The sequence below is a fragment of the Scyliorhinus canicula genome, chromosome 1 (assembly GCF_902713615.1).
Source record: "Scyliorhinus canicula chromosome 1, sScyCan1.1, whole genome shotgun sequence".
Taxonomy (NCBI): domain Eukaryota; kingdom Metazoa; phylum Chordata; class Chondrichthyes; order Carcharhiniformes; family Scyliorhinidae; genus Scyliorhinus; species Scyliorhinus canicula.
This window is the reverse complement of record NC_052146.1, coordinates 312,235,372-312,246,714: the sequence shown is the minus strand read 5'-3', so window position 1 is coordinate 312,246,714 and position 11,343 is coordinate 312,235,372. Positions and strand designations below refer to the sequence as shown.

The following is an 11,343-nucleotide window of genomic DNA, read 5'->3' as shown; positions in this document are numbered from 1 at the left end:
AACCAAGTTTCCCACTCTTATCCCTCACAATGCATATGTTAAATCAATTTACTTAACATAGAACATACAGTGCAGAAGGAGGCCATTCGGCCCATCGAGTCTGCACCGATCCACTTAAGCCCTCACTTCCACCCTATCCCCTTAACCCTTCCTAACATTTTTTTTAGACACTAAGGGCAATTTATCACGGCCAATCCACATAATCTGCATAGCTCGGACTGTGGGAGGAAACCGGAGCACCCGGAGGAAAACCACGCAGACACCGGGGGAGAACGTGCAGACTACCTCACAGACAGTAAACCCAGCCGGGAATCGAACCTTGGGACCCTGGCGCTGTGAAGCCACGTGTGCTTCCGTGCTGCCCTACTTACTTGTAACTCAAACTCACCATAAACTAACATTACAAATGCCTCAACACAACCCCTTTAACCATTCAGCCCTCGCAGATCACCTGTCTTTAGTAACCTCCCCTGTTTAATTAACTGCACACACGCCAGCTATCTTTACCTACACAGAATACTCATATAATCCCAGAAAATATTTCAAATATGTCTCTCTCTCTTGTTCCCTGCAAGATTGCATACACATTACAAAAAGGGTGAATGAAAAAATATAAAGGATTGGCCTTGAGTGCCCTGAAACAGATATTGACAAGGAAGAACATTTCACGGTTGAATGGTTAGATGCAAATCAATTGTGAGTGTTTCGCAAAAATAAGTGCTTGTCCGAAGAAATTGTTGCATTACCTAGAAGTGGAAGTTCTTGAAGTATGATGCTTGTACAAAATGTGAAGATTATAATATAGAGGGAGCTTACTCTGTATCAACCCCGTGCTGTACCTGTCCTGGAGTGTTTGATGGGGACAGTGTAGAGGAGCTTTACTCTGTATCCATCCCCGTGCTGTAACCTGTCCTGGGAGTGTTGATGGGGACAGTTGTAGAGGGAGCTTTACTCTTTTTCTAACCCCTTGCTGTACCTGTCCTGGGAGTGTTTGATGGGACAGTGTAGAGGGAGCTTTACTCTGTATCTAACCCCGTGCTGTACCTGTCCTTGGAATGTTTGATGGGGACAGTGTAGAGGGAGCTTTGCTCCCTATCTAATGCTTACTTGTCCTGAGAGTATTTGATCAGACCCAGGGTGCCAGTATTGATTTTTCTTGAGCTAACGTCATTTGAACATGAAATATATCGAAGAAACAGAGCCTCTGTGTACTGTGTGTGGCGTGAGCATTGTTTTCCTGTGGCCTATCTGGTGTGTATTTTCTTTCTGTAGATGACTGTGGGGAGATGACGTGTGGTTGTATGAGAGTGAGGGCGGCTCTGGGCAGAATGCAGAGGATTCCAGTACTGTGAACATCAGCCCAGTCTGGAGAGGGCATTAATGAGAGTTCCAGTACCTACAAAGGCTTGAGTTGTTCAATGAGCGATTCATCTACCGCTTTGTCTCACCAGGCGCAACAGCTGAATCATACAGCGCCCCAACTTCACTCCGCCCAGAACGATCTGCATATTAAATGAGCCGAATAGATCATTCAAATATCTGGACACTAGATTGACCCGATGCCTGAGCTCAACAGCAGGTTTAATACTCCACCCACATAACAGGGACCAGGCGTACTGCCCGGTCACCAGGCTGACCATTGCAGGGTGCCCCCGTGCCCAGTGGGCACTGCCAGTGGTAAGTAGGTGGGGGAGGGGGTCTTGCCTCTGGAGGAGGGCTCCAGAAGTTGGGGGGGGAGTCGATAAAGTGATGGGTCTGAGGTGGGGGGAGGGAGACCAGGGCTGCTGGTCACAATGGCGCCGCGATCTACGGGTTTCATGTCCTGCTGGCGAGATCAGCTCACCAGCAGCAAATCACAGAAACTCCCCAAGTCCAAAAAATACAGCAAAGTGCAGGTGCATAGTCTGTGCTTCTCGGAGCTGCAGGCCACCAAGAATACCCCCTTACACATGCCCGACAGGCGGACACTTAGAACAGAGGAACATAGGCACAGGAGTAGGCCATTCAGCCCCTCGAACCTGGCCCACTATTCAATGAGATCATGGCTGATCTGTGACCTAACTCCAAATCCCTTAATATCTTTGCTGAACAAAATCTATCTCAGATTTAAAATTCACACTGATCCAGCTTCACCTGCTGTGTGTGGGAGAGAGTTCCCCCCTTTGAGTGAAGAAATGCTCCTGACGTCTCTACTGAACGGTCTGACACCAATTTCTAGATGATGCCCCCTAGTTTTAGAATTTCCAACCAGTGGGAATAGTTTATATGCCCTGTCTTTCCCTGTTAATAATTGAATACTGTGATCAGGTCACTCCTTAACCTTCTAAATTCCAGTGAAAACAGACCTAATTTGAGTAAGTCTCTCCTCGTAACTCAACCCCTGTAATCCAGAACGTAGTTGTAAATCTGTTGAATCTAATACTAGATGAGGAGGAGGAGTATTTGGGAGCAGAGTGCGGAGGTGTGGGCTGCCTGTTCCCATGTCTGCGATGAGAATGCATTCAAATTCCTAATTTCCTGCACAACACAGAACCGTATCAGAAAGGAAGGAAGGCCCCTCCCTTCTGCCCATGACTATTCCGCCCCCCCACCCCGCCCTATCCACGCTATCAAACTTCTGTTGCCATCTATTATTTTTCCTCGCTGCTCCCTTTTCCAGTCTGGGGGCCCCAATACCATTGTTGGCCGCCCAAGGGAAGTGATTACCTCAGTGCTTCCTGTGGCACTGAAGCAGCAGGAATGTCCTATCCGAGGAGAGGGAGGCTGACAAACGTTGTGGTTCCTCGGTGTGGGGGGTTCAAGCAGAGGCTTTGATTCGCAGAAAGGTTGAGCTCTGACCCACCCCGAGCAGAGCTCATCATCCACAGGGCAGAGGTCCGGACAGTGCCGTGATCCCTGGGAAGACCACGTGGCGTCCCCAGAAGTAGAGTGTCTGGTGAGCGCCATGATCTGGAAGAGCACTTCCCTAAATCCCTGCTTAATGCCTGTTTTCCCTCTCTCCTACATTCCATATGGTCCAGCTATTCTTCTCATCGATTCTCGACCATGTGTGAGAATGGTAAACGACCTCAGTCCAGCGTGAGTCTGGGGTTTACCAAGGAGCAAGCAGATACCATCCGCAGGATACGGAACAGCAAGGATAGCTGGGAAATATTGGCAATGAAGCCGGAGCATCCAGGTAAAGCAAACTGCCATTGGTCTTTTCATCACCCAGTCAGAAGAAGTGTTATGTTGGTGTACCGTCTGTTTGTGGCTCAGTAATGGTTCCAGCACACACACCTTGCATAGTCTGAAAGGTATTTGTCCCTGAGCAGAGGAACCTGAGAAACAGAAACCAGAATCGACTATTGGCCCCTTTCAACAAGATCAATCTCAACTATGGGGTAGCACAGTGGTTAGCACTATGGCTTCACAGCGCCAGGATCCCAGGTTCGATTCCCTGCTGGGCCACTGTCTGTGCGGAGTCATGCACGTTCTCCCTGTGTCTGCATGGGTTTCCTCCGGGTGCTCCGTTTCCCTCCCACAGTCCAAAGACGTGCAGGTTAGGTGGGTTGGCCATGCTAAATTGCCCATAGTGTCCAAAACGGTTAGGAGGGGTTTATTGGGTTACGGGGATAGGGGTGGAAGTGAGGGCTTAAGTGGGTCGGTGCAGACATCGATGGGCTGAATGGCCTCCTTCTGCACTGTATGTTCTATGTTCAACATTCTTGCACTATTCATATATCCTTATATCAATTGGGATCAAAATAGCTACAGTCCTCTTGAGGCGTTCCATGACCAGTGGGCACCACAGGTGTTGTTGTGCATCATTAGCCCCAAAATTTGATTTTCGAAGTTTCCTTTAGTAAATTAGATTTTTGTTGCGGTGCTCCAGCAGGCGCTCTGCCATCTCCTTTCATTCATTTATTTTACTGATCTCTGGTTATTCAATAGAAAAATATCAATCGTCTTCAGTCTTGATTATGCTTAACTGCAGAGCACACACAGAGTACACCCAGCATTCTAAAAATAAATTAAAATTCACAAATATCCTGGGTAGATTTGAAGGAATGTTCAAATCACGTTCAACCTCATGTTGATTATGAATCCAGTCACTGTGGTACTGTATCCCTACTGGGAGGCCGATAAACATTGGGAAGAAGGAGGGCCATCTGTGATCAGACTGAGTTGTGTCAAAAACGTTTGTCCCCCAGGGTATTTTCTGCCATGTTGTGTGTTGATTGGGGGGGGGGGGGGGATGATTGTGGACGCTGAGTCTGTGTCACTTTTACAGGGACGAGGTGAATAAAGCCTATCGGAAGATGGCCATGCTCCTTCATCCGGACAAATGCCTTGCCCCAGGGAGCGAAGATGCCTTCAAAGCAGTTGTCAACGCCCGGACTGTATTGCTGAAAAACATCAAGTGAAAAAGGAGATTACCACCAAAGTTGACTTGGACTCTGACACGAGATTAAAAACCGCCCTCTGCCCAGACTGAGATTTACATCATCCGTACTTCAGATTTCAGAGAAACAGTGACTGAGAAAATGTCATTTAATACTTGGATGTAGGTGAGGAGATTAATAAACGTGAACATTCACACTTGGTGTAATTATTACACTGATCAGAACAACCTTGCTTCACTTAGGAGGCAAACTTCAATGATGTCCTTTAAAGGGAAATTGGTTCAGAGGTTGTGGGCCCCATGTGACTCGTATTAAAGGGCGGTTGGAGGGAGATATCTGGGATGATAAAGGTGCAGATTGAAAGGAACTTTAGACGTACTGAATGCGAACCAATCACGAAGCAAAGATGAGTATCAGAACAATATTGTATACACTTCTCTGCACCTGAACCACAATATCTTAATTCAGATGCCAGGCTTAACAACCCACTTCGTCCAATATACAAACCCTCACTGATATCACCCAAAAGTCTCAACACGGAACCTCATGTTCCTCTGTTTGTCCAGCTTTCGGGCTTAGTGACGGTCGCTGTGGTAGTAATGGCACCAGCTGCCTATGAGGACTTCCCAACAGCATGCACAATGACATCTCTCACATGAAATATATGAGCCACTCACCAGGAAAGATGGGGTGAGCTTGCTTTCCCATGGCCTTCTACACAATTTTATCTCGAGAAAAGCTTCTGAGCGAGCAGCAATCAATGCTGATCTCTGATATTTAGAGGGCATCTAAGGGCTTTGAAAGGCTCACTCCTCCTGTTTCCCATCTTTCTATGTATGTTCCAGTTTGGAAGAGCTGGCATCCTAGACTCCAGTTGCCATGACTGTCTGGAATTGGGATCAAGCGTACCCCTGAGCCCGTGGTGAATTCATGATATGCTTGTTATCTTTGCTGGTCAACTGGATTGTACCGTATTCAAAAACAGTTTCTTCCCTGCTGTTACCAGACTCCTAAACGACCCTCTTATGGACTGATCGATCTCCCCGCACATCTTCTCTACTGAGTAGTCTACACTCCGATGCTTCACCCGATGCCCGTTGTCTAGCATTCACATTGTATATTCATGTATGTCCTATATTTTTTTTCCATGTATGGAACGTTCTGTATGGACTGTACGCAGAACAATATGTTTCACTGTACCTCAGTGCACATGAAAATAAACCTAAATCTAAATACTAGCATGCTGTCCTCCTTCCAAGAGGATCCTGTTTTCTAGAGCTGTTGGGGAGGGTTTAAACTAATGTGGCAGGGGGATGGGAACCGATGCAGGAAGTTGGAAGGTAGTAAAACAAGGACAGAAGCAAAAGGAAGTAAGGGGAAAAGTGCAAGGCAGAGAAGACATAGTCAAAAATCTAAAAGGGCGACAGTACAAGGTACAGTGACTGAGGGGAGCTCAGTGAATAGGCCCAGTAATAACAAAAGGAATAAAACTGGAGATGTTAAGATTCAAACAGAGGTAAAAAAACCAACATAAGTGTACTTTACCTGAATGCTCGTAGTATTCGGAATAAAGTAATGAGTTGATGGCACAAATCATCGTAAATGACTATGATTTAGTGCCATTACTGAAACATGGTTAAAGGATGGTCACGACGGGGAGTTAAATATCCGAGGGTATCAAACTATTCGGAAGGACAGAGTGGATGGTAAGGGAGGTGGTGTTGCTCTGTTATTTAAGGATGACATCCGGCAATAGTAAGGGATGACATCGGTGCCTATGGAGGATAAGGTTGAATCCATTTGGGTGGAAATCAGGATAGTAAGGCGAAAAAGTCACTGATAGGAGTAGTCTATCGGCCACCAAATAGTAACGAGATGGTTGGGGCAGGCAATAAACAAAGAAATAACTGATGCATGTAGAAATGGTACAGCAGTTATCATGGGGGATTTTAATCTACATGTCGATTGGTTAACCAGGTCGGTCAAGGCAACCTTGAGGAGGAGTTATAGAATGTATCCGCGATAGTTTCCTAGAACAGTATGTATAGGAACCTACGAGGGAACAAGCGGTCTTAGATCTTGTCCTGTGTAATGAGACAGGATTGATTCATGATCTCATAGTTAGGGATCCTCTCGGAAGGAGCGATCACAATATGGTGGAATTTAAAATACAGATGGAGGGTGAGAAAGTAAAATCAAATACTAGTGTTTTGTGTTAAACAAAGGAGATTACAAGGGGATGAGAGAAGAACTAGCTAAGGTAGACTGGGAGCTAAGACTTTATGGTGGAACAGTTGAGGAACAGTGGAGAACCTTCCAAGCGATTTTTCACAGTGCTCAGCAAAGGTTTATACCAACAAAAAGGAAGGACGGAAGAAAGAGGGAAAATCGACCGTGGATAAGGGAGAGTATCAAATTGAAGGAAAAAGCATATAAAGTGGCAAAGATTGCTGGGATATTAGAGGATTGGGAAATCTTTAGGGAGCAACAGAAAGCTACTAAAAAAGCTATAAAGAAGAGTAAGATAGAGTATGAGAGTAAACTTGCTCAGAATATAAAACAGACAGTAAAAGTTTTTACAAATATATAAGACAAAAAAGAGTGGCTAAGGTAAATATTGGTCCTTTAGAGGATGAGAAGGGAGTTTTAATAATGGGAAATGAGGAAATGGCTGAGGAACTGAACAGATTTTTTGGGTCGGTCTTCACAGTGGAAGACACAAATAACATGCCAGCGACCTGATAGAAATGAGGGCTATGACAGGTGAGGACCTTGAGAGGATTGTTATCACTAAGGAGGTAGTGATGGGCAAGCTAATGGGGCTAAGGTAGACAAGTCTCCTGGCCCTGATGGAATGCATCCCAGAGTGCTAAAAGAGATGGCTAGGGAAATTGCAGATGCACTAGTGATAATTTACCGAAATTCACTAGACTCTGGGGTGGTCCCGGTGGATTGGAAATTAGCAAACGTGACGCCACTGTTTAAAAAAGGAGGTAGGCAGAAAGCAGGAAATTATAGGCCAGTGAGCTTAACTTCGGTAGTAGGGAAGATGCTGGAATCTATCATCAAGGAAGAAATTGCGAGGCATCTGGATAGAAATTGTCCCATTGGGCAGACGCAGCATGGGTTCGTAAAGGGCAGGTCATGCCTAACTAATTTAATGGAATTTTTTGAGGACATTACCAGTGCAGTAGATAACGGGGAGCCGATGGATGTGGTATACCTGGATTTCAAGAAAGCCTTTGACAAGGTGCCACACAAAAGGTTGCTGCATAAGATAAAGATGCATGGCATTAAGGGTAAAGTAGTAGCATGGATAGAGGATTGGTTAATTAATAGAAAGCAAAGAGTTGGGATAAATGGGTGTTTCTCTGGTTGGCAATCAGTAACTAGTGGTGTCCCTCAGGGATCCGTGTTGGGCCCACAATTGTTCACAATTTACATAGATGATTTGGAGTTGGGAACCAAGGGCAATGTGTCCAAGTTTGCAGATTACACTAAGGTGAGTGGTAAAGCAAAGTGCAGAGGATACTGGAAGTCTGCAGAGGGATTTGGATAGGTTAAGTGATGGGCTCGGGTCTGGCAGATGGAATACAATGTTGACAAATGTGAGGTTATCCATTTTGGTAGGAATAACAGCAAACGGGATTATTATTTAAACGATAAAATATTAAAGCATGCCGCTGTTCAGAGAGACTTGGGTGTGCTAGTGCATGAGTCACAGTAGGTTGGTTTACAAGTGCAACAGGTGATTAAGAAGGCAAATGGAATTTTGTCCTTCATTGCTAGAGGGATGGAGTTTAAGACTAGAGAGGTTATGTTGCAATTGTATAAGGTGTTAGTGCGGCCACACCTGGAGTATTGTGTTCAGTTTTGGTCTCCTTACTTGAGAAAGGACGTACTGGCGCTGGAGGGTGTGCAGAGGAGATTCACTAGGTTAATCCCAGAGCTGAAGGGGTTGGATTATGAGGAGAGGTTGAGTAGGCTGGGACTGTACTCGTTGGAATTTAGAAGGATGAGGGGGGATCTTATAGAAACATTTAAAATTATGAATGGAATAGATAGGATAGATTGCGGGCACGTTGTTTCCAACTGGCGGCTGACAGCAGAACTAGGGGACATAGCCTCAAAATAAGGGGAAGTAGATTTAGGACTGAGTTTAGGAGGAACTTCTTCACCCAAAGGGTTGTCAATCTATGGAATTCCTTGCCCAGTGAAGCAGTTGAGGCTCCTTCATTACATGTTTTTAAGGTAAAGATAGATAGTTTTTGAAGAATAAAGGGATTAAGGGTTATGGTGTTCGGGCCGGAAAGTGGAGCTGAGTCCACAAAAGATCAGCCATGATCTAATTGAATGGCGGAGCAGGCTCGAGGGGCCAGATGGCCTACTCCTGCTCCTAGTTCTTATGTTCTTATGTTCTTAATGACAAGACTATTTATCAAACCTTCTTCATAACACAATACTAAATCTAAAATAGCCTGCTCCCTGGTTGTGTCCATAACATATTGCTCTAAGAAACAATCCCTCCTCCATTCTAAAATCTCCCCCGAGGCTATCCATGCCAATTTGATTAACCCAGTCAATAAGCATGTTAAAATTACCCATGATTCCTGTTGTGTCCTTCTCACAACCCCTCATTATTTCCTGGTGTATACACTGCCCCACTTTGGAAGTATTACTCGGGGGGCCTGTAAATTACTCCTACCAAGGAGTTTTTTTCCCTAGTTTTTTATTTCCACCCAGATTGATTCAACATCTTGGCCCTTGGTGCCAATATCAGTTCTGAATACAGACTTGATGTCATCTTTAACCAATAAAGCAACTCCATCTCCTGTTCCATCCGGTCTATTCTTTCGGAATACGGAATACCCTTGGACATGCAACTCCCAGTCCCGTTCCCCCTATGACCAATTTCAGTGATCCCCACCAAATCATACCCATTTGTCTCTATGTACCGTCAGCTCATTGACTTTATTCTGAACGCTGTCTGCATTTGGGTACAAGGTTTTTAAATATGTTGTACTGATTTGTCTTTACCTTGCAGGATTTTCACACATTCTGACCTTTATTAATCTCTGATAACACTCGACCTCATCCCCAACTTTCACTCCCACAGTCTCCTTACATTTTGATTTTTTACGTTTCCTTTCCCCTCCGTTGTGGTTAGACTTGGCCCTGGCTGTTCATCCTATTAACCTTCTCCCCACACGCCGACCTGCTGCTCTGGTTCCCATTAACCATTATACTTCCTGTAGTTTTACCCTTCCCTTCCCCCCCATTGGCTAGTTTAAAGTCCTTGTGACATCGACCAGTCATTATGGTTAGGCTGATCATCGAGCTCAGTAACCTATTCCCGCTTACCCCCATATCCTTTATCCCCAAGTGCCATCTGTAACTGTGGAAACAGTGGGCGCGATTCTCCATCAACCAACACCAGAATCGCAAAACCCGATTGGGCAGAGAATCGGTTTTGACGTTCGACGCCAATATCGTGGCGAGCGCCGGGTTCCCACCAAATCGTAATTCTCCGTCGCCTCGACAACGGCGTCAATGCGTTCCACTCCTCACGTATAGTAAACACTGTTTCCATATCCTTAGCGGGCCTGACACAATCTCCGGGGGCCTCCACGATTCTCCTCCTCCACCGGGGGGAATTCCTGATGGTCTAGTTCACTTTTTAAAGATTGAGAAACAGGCGCTGTGGCTGATGAGGGAGAGAGGTGGGGTAGGACAGGGAGAGGCCCGGGCTGCCAGTCCTAACACTGGCTGGGATGGGGGATAACAGAGGGATGGGCTGTGTGGCCGGGGTGACACCCCCCCCCCCTTCCCCCACGTGACTGAAGCGGTGTCCAGGCACAGACTAGCCCCTGGCTGCGGCCTGCAAAACAGCCATCTTGCCGTGCAGCCCGCTAACCACCTGCCTTGGCCCCTGGTTCTGCAGAGGGACACCGGCCGTATGGGTGCTGTCAACTCTCTCACCCCAGACCATACCCTCTACCCTGTACCCCAGCCTCCGCCACCCGCCGGTGGGGCAAGACGTGGCCCGCCCAAGGGCAACACCAAGAGTAGCCCCTAAAGGGGGGTATTGGTCTGGGCCGCAGAGTGTACCAATGGCAAGGGCAGTGCCAGACTACGCCTGGCAGCACAGACGGGCGCCAGGGCCAGAGGACCCCACGGTGCCAGGCACCGATGGGGTCAGGGGTGTGGGGATGGGAGGGGGTCATGCGGGGGCAGAGTCCGTAGTGCCAACCGGGTCCACCATGTAGCCCATTGGACCTGTTTGGACACAGGGTTACGCACCATGCTAACATGTCAGCCTTTAACCCTCTGCAGAAAATAGATATTGGAATATAATCAGCAATGGTGGCCTTCCTCCTAGTTGCCACAGCCCTGGGGATGTCCTGCCGCGGAGCCTGCCCCAGAGGTACAGGAGGCAGCCAGTGAGGGTGGAGAGCTAGCCACCCAACAAGCCGAAGGGGAGGAGGAAAGGAGGCGCTGCATGAGGCCCTGTGTGTACCAGCACCGCCTGTCATTCGAGGAGCTGCTGGACCGGGCATGCTGTCGAAGACTCCGGCTGTGCAGGAGTCCGTACAGCATATCTGCCAGTTTGTGGCACACCTAGCACTGCAGTGGAATGGGGGAGGACATCCGCTCCTGGTGGCCTCTGTTGTGTTCTGAGATATGGCCATTGCAATGATGTACACAGGACATCGAGTTGTTTAACTAGAAAGATGTTTTATTAATAAACACGTGGAAAGATAACAACAGATTACTGCACAGACAATGACTACTCAACGAATTTGGTGAATTTTCGTGGAACTACTCTATGTGCGACTATCCTCTCACATCCACTAGCAACTAGTGGGTATCTCTGGTCACATGAGTGTGCAGCTGAACATGTGGCTACAGGGCTTGTGCAGGAGGGAAGGCTTCAGATTTATGGATTATTGGGATACCT

At 46.9% G+C, this 11,343-nt stretch overlaps 1 long non-coding RNA gene across 1 annotated transcript; it reads left to right on the top strand.

Annotated features, from left to right (window-relative positions):
- Positions 1 to 3,011: 3,011 nt before the first annotated feature.
- On the top strand, positions 3,012 to 5,623 carry LOC119976875. The gene is made up of 2 exons (XR_005463042.1): positions 3,012 to 3,178; positions 4,274 to 5,623. It is a non-coding gene; the product is annotated as an uncharacterized LOC119976875 (long non-coding RNA).
- Positions 5,624 to 11,343: the final 5,720 nt, after the last annotated feature.